The 15,193-nt window shown below is 39.0% G+C and overlaps 1 long non-coding RNA gene across 2 annotated transcripts; it reads left to right on the forward strand.

Annotated features, from left to right (window-relative positions):
• Positions 1–1,284: 1,284 nt before the first annotated feature.
• LOC122231737 lies at positions 1,285–5,118 on the forward strand. Of its 2 annotated transcripts, XR_006208978.1 has the most exons (3): positions 1,285–1,393; positions 2,123–2,273; positions 4,916–5,118. It is a non-coding gene; the product is annotated as an uncharacterized LOC122231737 (long non-coding RNA). The 2 variants fall into 2 exon arrangements; XR_006208977.1 differs by lacking the exon at positions 4,916–5,118 and having other exon boundaries at positions 2,123–2,351.
• Positions 5,119–15,193: the final 10,075 nt, after the last annotated feature.

Consider the following 15,193-nt stretch of genomic DNA (forward strand, 5'->3'; position numbering starts at 1 on the left):
AAATAAAATTTTCTCTTTTCTGTATCCAAGAATGGGGAAGAAAAGAAAGAAAGGGAAAAAAAGAAAAAATAAAACAATTTAAGCAAAAACAGAAGCAAAGAAAATGAACAGATAAAGGAACCAGAAAACAGAATGAAACCTAAAGAAGTTACATCCTGTTTTCTCTAGGACTGAAAGTATGAAGTCTTCTATAGTCTGTGCACTAAGCAGGTGGAGTGATTTGTGCTGGTCTTCTAGGGAATGTGCTTGGAGGGCACAGTTGGTGGGGGGCTTGGTGTAAGGGCTCCATTATCCACCAGGTGGCACTGCTTAGCTTACTGGGGTGGGTCAGTGCGATGTGCATGCAGCTGTGTGGGAGAGGTGGAAATGGCTTCATCCAGCTCCCTAGTCTCTGGCACAGGAACTTTGCACTCTCACCGACCTTTGATCAAATATCTCTTCTTTGTCTCAGGCCTCTGTCCACTCCTCTCCTCCACCCCGTCCGTGTCCAAGCTGTTCACCTGCCAGGTAGCACCTCCCTCCAGAGTTTTATCTCAGATGGGGCTGTGTTGCAAAACCCCATGCTTCTGAGACCACTGTGGCTTGGACCTGTACCAGTTCTCTGGGGGAAGGATCTTGCTGAGCAATGGCAGGGTGCCGGCTTGCCCCAGAAGAGTTTCTTGCAATCACGCAGCGGCAGAGGTTCAGAAATTATGGCAAATCACAACACACAGCCAGCGCCAGGTTTCACCACACTCTGGAGACTTTGTCCCAGTAGCGACAAACATAGTGGCAAACATCTGCTAAGACCTTTGCCTGTGGGGAGGCCATATGCCTCTACCAAATGCACTCCAAACAGGGCAACCACTTCTCCCTGTGTGGCACATGGACCCCTCAGACTGCACTGCCTGCTTCTGGGAATTCGTCCTGTTTCCTCACCAGAGCACCACTAGGCACTGAGCTCCAAAACTTCAGACTCTGTGCTCCACTGTTTATAAAATCCTGATGGTATTGAAACCCTCTCCTTGCTTCCCACCAATGGTTTTGGGGAACAGATTTCTTGTTCAGTCCCCTGCTAGTGTTTTCACTCTTACTCTCTTTTTCTTTCCAGCTACTTTCAGGGGAGTGCTTTTCTTGCACATCCCAATGCACCACAATCTCTCCCTTTCTCTCTTTCTGTCCTCTCTCCACAAAAACAGCTCTCTATCCTCTGTGGCTTTTCTCTCCCCCAGTTCACCTCTCCACACCATGTACCTGCCAAGTTCTGTGGCTCAAGTTATGCAGATTGTTGTGTTAATCCTCAGATTGATTTCCTAGGTATTCAAAATGGTTTGGTGCTGATCTGGCTGTGTTTCAGAGACAAGACAAACTCAGGGTCTCCATGCCGCTCCAACATCTTGACCATCTTCTAAAGGTGTACTTTTAAATGAATTTTTATTTTTTTAATTATTTTTAAAATATTTTTAAATTAATTAATTAATTAATTATTAAAGAGAGAGACAGAGCAAGTGGGAGAGGGACAAAAAGAGAGGGGGAGACAGAATTTGAAGCAGGCTCCAGGCTCTGAGCTCTCAGCACAGAGCCCAACGTGAGGCTCAAACTCACAAGCCATGAGATCATGAGCTGAGCCGAAGTCAGACACTCAACCGACTGAGCCACCCAGGCACCCCTAAATGAATTAAAAAAAAAACATTTAAATTCATTGCCAGCCATTTAAAAATTGCAGGCTCGTACATACAAATCCAATTTCTGGCTTCTCTTGGAAACTTGGAAGAGCTGGCTGCATGAAGTTGTTCATTCCTGCCTGGTAACAGTTGGCAGGAGCCACTGGGTCAAGTAGGCTTTCTGATTTCACCCCAGATCCTGTCTCCACCACTACCTGCTTTCAAAAATTAGATTGTTATCATCAAACTTCTGTTCAAGTAGGAGGTGCTATGATTACTGGCAAACTTGGCTGCTCACATTGTATAGTGCAAATACCTCTGTATTGATTAAAGTGAAAAATATAAGAGAACCAGGAGCAATGTGGATAAGTCTGATGTTCATTTGTGAAAGTGTAGAATCTGTATTTTCATTTTTCTTTAATTATAGTAGTCATTGAACACAATCAGTGACCAAGTGTCTCATTTGAATGTATTTTCAGTTTGATTCTACACGTGAAGTTTGCATTCTGTGGTATCACCACATTGTTACATGGACTTGGGCCAGTGTTTCTCCATCTTTGTTGAGCGTTGGAAGGAGATGGGAAGCTTGTGAAAAATATGCTTGGGCCCAACCCCATGGATTCCGACTGGGTACGTTTAGGAAGGAGCCTATTTGTTCTTTGTATCAATTTTGCAGATGATTCTGATCCATTAAAATGCAAGAACCAACTTTGATCTAGGGCAAATATTCCTACTGTTTTGGTGAGGGGGGTGGTTCCTTGTTTTTGGAACTACTGCTTTTATGGAAGACGATTCTTAGAGAAGAAATACACACAAAGACATTTGCCTCTGAGAAACATTTATGGGTAAGTATTCCAGCAGTTTACAGGGCTTCCGCAGTGGAACAGCAAAGCCTGCAGTGGAACAGCATGTCAGTGCAGGTACACGTGTGAGACCTGACCTAGTCTACCGACCGTTTTGGTTGATTAACCATCTAGAAATGTCTGAAACTATATTTTCAGTTTTACATTGTCAGTTTTTTCCCCCCCACAAACATACAGAATTGAAGAACCATAGAATTTTAGAAGTAACCCAGTCTTCAGAAATCTAGATCACCTGCCCTGTTTTATAAGAGAGCCAACTGTTCAACCATCCAAGACCACACACAGTTGATGGTTGCACTGGGAACAGTGCTTAGATTTCTGAATTCCAGTCTAGTGTTCTTCCTATCATTTCTGCTCACCTCAAAACAATATCCAAATATCCATGTGTATTATGTTGCATTCAAGAGAGCTGCTTTGTTAAATTAAAAGGTGTTATATGTGAGCTTTGGTGAAAATACAGAACAGTGAAAGTTTCTGAGATATAATATTTAAAACTATTAATTGGAATCAATTTTTTGGTAAATTTTTTATAAAAGGGAAACAAGTAAATCAAAGTCAGGGTGCAGAATAAATCTTACTATATGGCAAGCCACAGCCCGTCAGGATGTGGAATTTGGAAACTGTTAGCTATAAAATGTCTTTGTGCTGGGGTACCTGGGTGGCTCAGTCGGGGAAGTGTCCAACTCTTGATTTTGGCTCAGGTCATGATCTCGGGCTCGTAAATTTGAGTCCTGCATCAGGCTCTATACTGACAGTGCTGAGTCTCCTTGGGATTCTATCTCTCATGCTCTCTCTCTCTCAAAATAAATAAACATTTAAAAAATAAAATTCTTTATTTTTTTATTTATGATTTTATTTTATTTGAGAGAGAGAGAGAGAGAGAGAGCATGAGCGGGGAAGGAGCAGAGAGAGAGAGAGGAGACACAGAATCAGAAGCAGGCTCCAGGCCTCCAGGCTCTGAGCTGTCTGCACAGAGCCCGACACGGGGCTTGAAGCAACGGATGGTGAGATCATGACCTGAGCTGAAGTCAGACGCCCAACCGACCGAGCCACCCAGGCACCCCTTAAAAAAATAAATGAAATTCTTTAAAAAGTGTCCTTGTACTATTTATTAGGAAAATGCTCTCTTTGTGGTTATAATGATCCCACCCAATGGTCCAGACCATGCGATCACACTGTTTGCAGGAACAGATGGACGGTGTTTGGGACTGGAGAGTCAAGTCTTGGTTTAGAGAATTTTAAAATATAAAACTACTTCCTTCCCAAGAGAAGTATTACATCACTGAGAGATAACCTTATAGGCGTTATAAATTCCCATTTTCTTTCTAGTTCAATAAATCTTTCCCCAAACCCACTAGTCTTTCCAAATTTACTCTGAAATTCTTTCCCTCTCCCTTAGAAAAGATGAAGCACAGCTGAAAATTTAAGGGGCACTTATATTTTTGTTATTATGAGCTATGTTGCACAACTCACAAAAAAGTGAACTTGGAAGATGGGAGCCTCTGTGTTTTATGTTGCTGGCGGCGGAAGATTGATTTCTAAAAGGCCATGGGTGTACCTCCCACCCACCCCCGCCCCCATCCCAGCCTGTCCAACACTGAACCTTTGTATTCTCAACCTCAGGCATGCTGATCTCTGATGCCTCTGCCAAACTTTGGGCTCAGAGCTGGCAAATTGGCACCTAGGGGATCAATCTGACCGACAAAACTTGCTTTGTTTTGCTTAGACAATATTTCTAAAACATTTGAGCTAGGATTTACAAATTGGGAGGTTTCACATAAAAAATCTGGATTCTTGAGTTCTTGGGAAATATCAGAAAATCTAGGTCCATTCCCACTGTGATATTCAATAAGAAACCTAGGGCAGCTCAGTTGGTTAAGTGTCTTGACTCTTGATTTCGGTTCAGGTTATGATCTCTTGGTTTGTGAGTTGGAGCCCCGTGTCTGTCTCTGCCCTGACAGTGTGGAGCCTGTTTGGGATTCTCTCTCCCTTTCTCACTGCCCCTCTGCTCATTCTTTCTCTCTCCCTCTCAAAATTAAATAAATAAACATTTAAAAAAATACTCAATAGTAGCTTAGGAGCTCCTGCCCCTTAAGCTGGCATCTACTCCCTGTCTCCTAACTACACTCTAGGAAATGTAGCTCAATAGAACATTCTATGTTGATCGAAATGTTCTGTAGCTGCCCTGTCCAACTGGATAGTAGCCTTTAGCCATGTGTGACTTGAACACTTGAAATGTGGCTAGTGTGACTGAAGAATTGAATTTTGAATTTTATTTAATTTTTATTAATTTAAATTTAAATAGCCATATGTGGCTAGTGATGACCATTTTGGAATGAGTCTAGCTGGTTATTGCTGAGTAGAAGTGAATGTGCATCCAGATGTTCTGTTTTGTTTTTTTTTTTCCAGAGCATCTGGGAACGAAGATTTTTAATGAAGTCTCTTCCATTTAAAATTTTGGCTCCATTTTAAAAATGTGAAAGCCAAAAAAACACATTGATGGCATGAATCATGACCTATGACCACTCAGTGACGCCCCCTACTCATTGGATTAATAAATAGCCAAGGGCAAAAAGAAAAACACCTTGCACATCTGTCAGTGGAAATCAAGAGGCACAGTTAAAGTGTTATCATTGCTTTGAAATATAGCCTTACTTTCACAAATTAAAGATGGTTAAAATTTTGTCAGTGGCAAAGATTATGTACATCCTGTTCTATAAAAGCATTTAACAAGTGATGTTTAGGCTGAGACAAAGGACAAAGAGAAGGTAGGTCTTCAAATGAAAGAGAATAGCAGAAGGGTAAAGACCCAGAGGCAAGAGAGGTGTAGTTGGTTGGGAACCTAAAGAAGCTTCATGTGTCTGTTGTGTCCAATATGGTACCCACTAGCCACATGTGGCTATTTAAATTTAAATGAAATTTCCTCAACATCACTCATCATCAGGGAAATGCAAGTCAAAACCACAATGAGATACCACCTTACACCTGTCAAGATGACTAACATTAACAACTCAGGCAACAACAAATATTGGCGAGGATGTGGAGAAGGAGGATCTCTTTTGCATTGTTGGTGGGAATGCAAGCTGGAGCAGCCACTCTGAAAAACAGTATGGAGGTTCCTCAAAAAACTAAAAATAGAACTACTCTACAACCCAGCAATTGCACTACTAGGCATTTATCCATGGGAGGCAGCTGTGCTGTTTCAAAGGGACACATGCACCCCCATGTTTATAGTAGCACTATCAACAATAGACAAAGTATGGAAAGAACCCAAATGTCCATTGATGGATGAATGGATGAAGAAGATGTGGTATACATATACAATGGAGTATTACTCAGCAATCTAGAAGAATGAAATCTTGCCATTTGCAACTATGTGGATGGAACTGGAGGCTATTATGCTAAGTGAAATTAGAGAAAGACAAAAATCATATGACTTCATTCATCTGAGGACTTTAAGATTAACATAGGGAAGGGAAACAAATATAACATAAAAACAGGGAGGGGGACAAAACATAAGAGACTGAAATATGGAGAAAAAACTGAGGGTTACTAGAGGAGTTGTGGGAGGGGGGTTGGGCTAAATGGGTAAGGGGCACTAAGGAATCTACTCCTGAAATCATTGTTGTACTATATGCTAACTAACTTGGATGTAAATTTTAAAAAATAAAATCAAAATAAAATAAAATAAAGCAGAAAAATAAATAAATTTAAATGAAATTTCAAAAATTAAAAATTCAGTTTCTCAGTCACATTAACCACATTTCAAGTGATCAATAGCCATGTATGGCTAGTGGCTGCCATACTGGACCTTCAAGGTATAGATAGAACCTATATATCATTGCACAAAGGTCTATTAGCCAGTAGTAGAGCTTAGAGACTGGAGAAAGAGAGCCTAGAGAGATACTCGGGGACAAGGCCATGAGGTGACAAAGGGGCCAGTGTACCACATTAGGAAGCTTAGGCATGGAGCTGAAGACTATCTTTTAGGAAGGTCATTCTGCTGTTGTGTGGAACATGAATTGGAAGGATTCACAAAAGTGGATGGTAAAACCCTGTTAAGAGGCTGTGGTGGTGCAGGCAAGAGATCAGGATGCCCCAGCAGCCAGACATTATCCATTTATCTACTACCACATCCTGCTTGGCCCAGGACTTAGAGGTCAGTCAATACTTACAGTGAGTGCCAGGTATAGATTACTCACTGGGAATAGTTCTAATTCTACAGGCGAGAGACTGAGGTTCTAGTGGTTAAATAAATTAATCCCACAGACCACACAGCTAGTAAGTCTGACAACTGTGATTCTATCCAAATCCTGAGATTTTTTTGTATTTTGATTTTTCTCTCTCTACAATATTCCCAGCAACTTCCTCCCACACCCAGTGAGTCCCTTTCTCCGACTGCATCTGTACCACTTCCTCTTCCTTTTAAGATGAGAATTATATTTCAGAGCATTTTTTTTTTCCTCATAGCTTCTTCTATTCCAAATTAAGGGTAATCACAGCTGGTTGGTTCAATGCCAGAACCCAACCTGGATAAAAGTCCTTTGTGTGTGATGATATTAAATGTGTGAGCTTTTATAAAAATATGTGTGCCTTTGAGGAATTCTTCAGACATCTGGGGAATTTAAACTAGTAATTTATAATAGATTTCCTTGACTAGCATGATAATTCCCTAATGAAAAGAGTGGGGCTTTACTTCAAACTGTATGCAGCAGTGGAAAGAAACTTAGTAGCTGAGACTTTGAAATTCTCAAGCTGCTAGGTACGAATTTACTGATTTGCTTTGCTCTTTTTTCATTTGTTTTTCAATAAATAAGACATTAAAATGTCACAAAACTTTATTTTCCCTTTTAGGGTAACTTTATTTTGATGTAATTTCAAACTTACAGAAAAGTTATTTGAATAGTACAAAGAACTTCTGTGTGTCCTTCACCTAGATTGACTGATTGTTACAATTTTGCTGCATTTTCTTGACATTTGCTCTCTCAACACACACACACACACACACACACACACACACACACACATTATTTTTTGAACCACTTAAGAATAAGCTTCAGACATATGCTGCTTTATCCCTAAATATTATAGTGTGCAGTTTCTAAGGCAAGAACATTTTCTTACATAATCACAGTAAAATGATCAAAAGAGGATATTTAACACTGGTATAGTATTATTATTTAACCCAGAGTATCTAAATCATAGGATTATTCAAATTTCATCAGTTAGCCCATTAATGTCCTTTACAGCTGTTTACAACTCCTTTCCCACACCCTGTGCAGAATCTAATCCAGGATTATGCATTGCATTGCGTTGTTACATTTCTTAAGTCTCCTTATAATTAGAACAATTCCTCATACTTTCTGACTTTCATGACATTTGTATTTTTGAATAGAATAAATAACAATAGTGATAGATAATGTATAGTATAAACCTATACATAATGTATTGAGTATATATAGATTATAATCTGTAACCTATACATGAATATATAATCTATACTCTATATAATACTTTATATGAAATATCTACTATGTAATACATACATGAATATACTCATGAATTCTTACCTACTATTATCTATTGGGAAGAGGTCTTCAAATGAGAGGGAACAGCAAGAGCAAAGACCCAGAGGTGAGAGAGGACATACTTGGTTGAGACCCTAGAGAAATTTTACATATCTGCTCTAATTATGACAGCCATATTGGATATCAATAAATATAATCTATTATGTAGATTATAGATGATATTATAATTCATGAGTCCATACTAATAAATATATACAAACATAAATAAGACGGAAAGCTATTCTTTCAGTAAAATGATGACAGAACTAGAGAATGACCATTTCGCAACCATTATAATAATGAAGAATTCAGGCAAGGATTATCAATGGATACAAAAGCTAGTAGATGAAAGTTTGAAGAAAATGATATTTACAAAGCTTGGAAATATTGTCCCACAAATCACTTACTGATTAGAAAGGAAAGGACGGTAACTGGCTGATAGCATTTTAGCCAAACAGTCAAAATTAACATCGTCAATGATAGGACAAACGATCAACACGTGCCTCTGTTATGCTGCACAAGGACACAACTTTTATGTTGTATTCTTGTTAAAAATACATCTATTCATGAGAAAACAAACTCAAACAGGGATATTCTACATATAAAATGTTTGCTTTTTAAAGAGAAGCCTTCTCAAAGCAAGGGTTGCATCGAGTTACATTATCAAACAATACCACTAGATGTCACTGTAGTTTTGCAAGTTGCACAAGTTTGATCTGCGTTAGCAAATCTAAATTCCTTTGTGGCCTGCCTTCTCACTTTGACACCATTGTGGACTGGACACATCTTGCCAATTCCAACACATATAGCTTTTGAGAAGGCTACAAATTAAATAATGGCAAAGCAGTGGTGGACGTGGCAACAGGCTTAGATGAAAGCTTGGCTCTGACATTACAAACTGTGATGACAGTTCCTGGCAAACCATGCCCTCTCGGTCTTGGTCTCCTCTTGTAAAATGAGGGGATTTGGATTGCTAGCTCCGACTCACCTCTAACTCTAACAGTCTGTGATTTTAAGCTAATTTTTCTTAACTGAAGTCATTTCAGGGCCATTATAACATTTTTGCCCAACTTCATTGAACCCATTACTGGTTTTCTGTTTTTGCACCCAGTACTCTAATTTATCTAATGTTTGTCCTTAAGTTGACTCGGTTTTTAAAAATGTAAATAAAGAAAATAATTTATAGGCCGATTACAAATGGAAACCAGTTCACTTGCCATAAATAGAGTAACCACAAAAATAGATGTAATAAAAACAACATAATGTAGTTAAATTTGAGTAGATGTTATTGTCTGCCTAAGGCTCAGAGCCTGTAATCTGCTCTGTTTTTCCTTTTTAAAGGGAGTTTTGGAGGTGTTAAAGAGAAATTGAAGACAGACTAGCCCTGAGACTTCCCTCTTGATGTAAGCAAAAGAATTGAGACTGATGGATCCGTATTATTTAATTTTGTATCTGTGAACCAACCACAATACTTCATACACCATCTAAAATCAGTCCAAGATTCCATAAGCTGTTCTAAGTTTCTTCCTTCCTTCCTTCCTTCCTTCCTTTCTTTCTTTCAACTCTTGATTCTTTCAACTCTTGATTCTTCAATTTTCTAATAGACCATAAAGAGTCTGATTAGAAATCATACATTATTGTTTTTTCAATCTGTATTTAAGCTTTCATTTTATGTTGATATTCCTTTCCATTTAGTATTGGTTTAGCTTCCTTTTTGTGTTTATTTAAATTTGCTTTTATAGTCAGTCTTCTTCCATTTGAAACACTCACTCCCTTTTTAACAGAGGAGATGATATATACTCCTCTGCTGTCAATGTCGAAGCAATTATATGCCACCAAATGGCTTGTGATTTGGCATCTTCTCCTGATAAAGGCTTATGATAGATAGGATGTGGCAGAGGTCAGGAATTCTGCTGAGTACAACCTGAGGGTATGCTTCAAATTGCTTGAGCTTTATCCAAATCCCCTAGGACACAATCAGAAAACTGGTCCCCTTCAATTTTGGTACAGAGCTTTCTTCTTCATTCTTCACAGAGATTCAGAGTGAAGACGTCTAAAGCTGAGCCATCTAATTGCACGTTTTACTCCCTAGCATTAGTGTGGCCCTTTCCTGCTTTGTATAATCAGTTATAATTACTAATTTGCTGGCCACAATTAGCATAGGGAGTTTTATAGGAGCACAGACAATTTCTTAGCTACCCAATGTTACTAAATAATTTAAAAAGGGAAGACAAAGAATTTCTATCAAATGTGTTTTGTTTTCTTAATGCTGGTGCTGCCATTAAGAAAAACCATTATAAGGTAAAGAAATAAGGAAATTCATAAAGATCAATCTACCAGCTATTTCCCGCATTACAAAAGTTATTTTTTTGTGATTTAATTTTCTTGCTGAGGTGAATTTAATCTGCCATTAGAAGCCCAAAAGCTGAGGGGTCAGTTTCAACGGAACAGAATGCTTTTTGTCTTACCTGAAACACTACTCTTATCTGCAAAAAAAACCCAAAAAACTAGGGGGATTGCTTTTCAGAAGAAATTTTCATAAAGAAGTTGATTTTGAATCAATAGAAACTTTTTTCTATGCCAAATTTAGTAGAACTATATATTCTTACCACCTACCCACTCCAATTCAGAGTAAAAATATGCTTTTTTCCCCTCAGTGTTCATTACTATACCTAAGCTGAGATCCAAACCACAGTGAGCAGACATTAGAAGATTTCCCAATATATATAAGATACACTACATATAGGAATGACAATCAGATATATGAAGTATGGTTATTTTCTGGCGAGAGAGTTACTTGAATCCTGTTAGAGAATTCTTCAGGTTTCCTTTAGCCCTGTTTGTTCCTGGTGCTGATTAATGTTTATGATTCCATTATCCTCTTTATGTTTACAGATTCCTGCTCCCCGCAACATTCACTCAATTATTTTATTATGTGTTGACATCATTCTCAATGGAATGGATGATGGTATTCTGGCAGAGTCTCCTTCCAAATTTTGCTGAGTGTCACTAGTAAGTGTACTTTGAGCCAGTTTCTGGAACTATATCCCCAAGGCTGCAAATTATACTTTATTTCATTGTCTTAAAGTGTCTACAGCCAACATATCTGTTTGAGATACCAAGTCAAGTATTGTCTCCCCAGCACATCTGTAACTATTGATTCCTTTGAGAGAGGTTTAATTCTATTTGTGCTTATCTTAGAACCACAGCATCGAAAGAGACTTTAAAGATCACCTCATCCCATCGGGTGCCCGGGTCCCCACCATATCAGCCTTCTGTGGTGCAAGTAATAGAAACCAACTCTGTGTAAGTTAAACAAAAAAAGGTATTTATTCTATCAATACAGATGGCTCATAGAATTAAAAAAAAAACCTGAAGAACCGGCTAAGAGGAGTTAGAACCCATATTGACTCTGGGGAGCTAGGTGCTGGGTGCTGACAATGTCTTTAAGTATTACCCACTGGTGACCTCAGGGGTATTATTTTAGGGAGTTTTAATGTCCCCTCGCCAACCCTCAGTCTGGGTAGTAGAGATTCCTTATATTTATTCAAAATGCTATGTACAAGTAGTTTAAAATTGTCTCCCCAAACTTGCCCTCAACCAGATTGCCACCCCATCCTTTCTACACAGAAATGATAAGCCTGCCACTTATAATAGGTACCTTTTCATGTTCTACAATTTATATGACTGGAATCCTAAAATGTTTACTCTTTTTTGTATGTGATTTCTTTGATGTTTCATAATTACTTTGAGATCCATCAATGATATTCTAGGAGTTAGCCTTTTTTTTTTTTGGCTGAGTAATGTTCTTTGGATCTACTGCTATTAGTTTATCCATTCATCTGTTTATGAACATTTGAGTTATTTCCCTTTTTTGATGATGGAAAATAAAGCAGGATAAATATTTGGGTATAATTATTAATTGGGGGAAAAGGCTTTTTTTTCTGCCTCAAAGGGAATCTTTGTTAATCATGTGTGCTTCACACATGCTCTTTTTTAAGAAACCCAACTTTCTAGAGAAACGCATTCCTCAAGACTGGCTGCAGCTTCCCATCATGAGTCTTGTATTAAAAGAAAACCACAGTGGTACAATTTGTTTTTGTTATGTTGCCTTCTGAATAAACTCTTTTTTAATTTTTTTAAAATTTGCTTATTTATTTTGAGAGAGAGAGAGAGAGCTAGGGAGAGAGCATGTGAGTGGGAAAGGGGCAGAGAGAGAGAGAGAGAGAGAGAGAGAGGAAGAGAGAGTATCCCAAGCAGACTCCCCGTGCTGTCAGAACAGAGCCCGACTCGGGGCTTGAATTCATGAATAGTGAGATCATGCCCTGAGTCGAAATCAAGAGTCAGTTGGTGGCTTAACTGACTGAGCCACCCCGGAGCCTCTAAATAAACTTTTTTTTTTTTAAAAAAACTCTGGTTCGTCTTTCCTTAAATGTTACATAAACAGATATAAAAAAGACAACAAATTGGAGTTTATGTTTACAAAAACACTGTAAGTACGAACAGTTCTATATCGCAAACGTATTATGCCATCAGTTCAGTCTGAAATTGGTTACCTGGTACACGAATGTGAAAAAGACACACAAACATGTTCTAAGATTTAATCCGCATCTTCCTTTCTACAAAAGAAAATTGTGATTTGGGGTCGTAACCAGCATGCCCATCCAAAGTCATTCATAAAGGCTGGGCGGTCCTTTGTCATTTTGTTTCCTTTTGTCAGTTTTAACCCTGCACCATGGTTTGCCTTACGGTAAAAGGCAAAGAAACATTTTACTGAAATAGATGACATCCTACAGCCAACATTCCTGAAATTGAAATGCTTTTCCAAAAAAGAAGAGTTGCAGAATTGCTTTCACATGTTACACAGTTAAAATGATGATTGTTAAAAATGCTGCCGGAGGTGCCTGTGTGGCTCAGTTGGTTAAGTGTCCAACTTCAGCTCAGGTCATGATCTCATGGTTGATGGGTTTGAGCCCCACATCGGGCTCTGCACTGACAGTTCAGAGCCTGGAGCCTGCTTCGGATTCTGTGTCTCCCTCTTTGTCCCTCCCCCACTTGCACTCTGTCTCTGTCTCCTGAAAACAAATAAATGTTAAAAAAAAATGCTGCTGGCCCCTGCAGCCTCACTGCAAAGTATGATCAGTCTACTTTGAGTCTTGCCTTCCCTGGAGCAGAATTGAGCCTCCCTTGGTTTGCAGCCCCTCACTCTACTTCCTTGAGTTCCTCCAAAGCAAATCCTTCAGATGATGGATGTCAGCTTGCAAGTTCCTCTCATGTCACTTTCTCCTTCTCCAGACTTTTCAGAGCTCTGAACTTATTGTCTTCTCTCCGTGGGAGGCACTTGCTCCACATCTTTATATGGGCCTCTCCTTGTTCTTCAGTTCTTGGCTCAAATGTCATCTCCTCCGAGAGACCTGCTCTGACCAATCAGGCTCATGGCCCTCATCTTCATTGCCTCCCTCTACCCACCACCCTGGTTTTCATACTCTTTATTGCAATCTGAAAGTATCTTTTTGGGGGACTTAACTTTTTGCTATCTTCCCACTAAACTGTGAGCCCCATAAGGATAGAGACCGTATCTGTCTTTCTATTACTATATACTCGTTGTCTGGAACAGTGTCTTTTACACTAAAGTTGCTCAATAAATATTTATTGAATAAATTAACAAATTAATGGTATGTTTTATACAAGTTTTTTGTAAAGTAAAGCATACATAAAGAAACATGCATAAAACTATATATATTCTTTAGGGAATGGTTATAGAGTGACGTTTGTTAACTACCATCCAAGTCAAGGACTAGAATAGTAGTGGCCTCCTAGAAACTCTCCTTGTACTCCATGTATCCATTCCCAGCCACAACCTAGAGGTAACTATTATCCTCATTTATATGATAATCATTTACCTACTTTTCTTCATAGTATTACCACTTATATGCTCATCCCTAAACCAGGTAGTTTAGTTTTACCTGTACTTAGAAATAAATATGTAGAATTATTATATTGGATGTACTTTTCTGCACCTTAGTTATTTCATTCAAAATTATGTTTTTATTTTTTTAATTTTTATTTTTTTTAAATTTTAATGTTTATTTATTTTTGAGAGAGTGAGAGAGAGAGAGAGAGAGAGAGAAAAAATGTGAGTGGGGGAGGGGCAGAGAGAGAGGGAGACACAGAATCCAAAGCGGGCTCCAGGCTTCAAGCTGTCAGCATAGAGCCTGATGCAGGGCTCGAAGCCACAAACCATGAGATCATGCCCTGAGCCAAAGTTGGACGCCTAACCGACTGAGCCACCCACGTGCCCCTCAAGATTATATTTTTAGACTTCCAACTTCTGACATGGTGGAGTGAGAAGGTTGACAAATCTTGTCCTAAAAAACAACTATTAAGCTGGTCAAAAGTTCAAAGACAACAATTTCAGTGCTTTGGAAATTGATCAGAAGCATAGCACACACTGATGAAATCTCATGAACTTTGGGTGAGAACAATATGAATCTGTGACATTGTTGCCTGAGCTGCTCCCACCCCATCCCCGAGCCCCAGTTCTGTGATGGCAGTTCACTGTGGGTGGGCCAGGCCATGAAAGTCAGTAACATTGTTGCTGCCTCCGGATCTGCAGCACTGTCCATTAAAGTGGCAGGCTCTTGCCAAGCAGACAGGGAGAGCCTAAGGTCCTGTTTGGGGCAAGCAATGGTCTAGCAGCCTGCCAAGGATTTAACAGTAATGTCCAGATGCGAGACAGCCATAGGGGCAGAATGCATGTTTTTTCCACGTGCACGTGTAACGTTCTCCAGAATAGATCATACAGTGAACCACAAAACAAATCTCGATACGTTTTATTTTATTTTTATGTTTTCATTTTAATTAAGTTTTTAACTTTAATTCCAGTAGAGTTAACATACAGTGCTATAATTAGTTTCAGGTGTATGATGTAGTGATTCAACAATTCCATACAGTATTCAGTGCTCATCATGAGAAGTGTGCTCTCAATCTCCAGCCCATATTTCACCCCTCACGATTCCCACCCACCTCCCCTCTGGTAACTATCAGTTTGCTCTCCAGAGTTAAGCGTTTCTTTTTTGGTTTGTCTCTTTTTTTCCCCCTTTGTTTTGTTTGTTAAATT

The sequence above is a fragment of the Panthera tigris genome, chromosome A1 (genome assembly GCF_018350195.1).
Source record: "Panthera tigris isolate Pti1 chromosome A1, P.tigris_Pti1_mat1.1, whole genome shotgun sequence".
Classification (NCBI taxonomy): domain Eukaryota; kingdom Metazoa; phylum Chordata; class Mammalia; order Carnivora; family Felidae; genus Panthera; species Panthera tigris.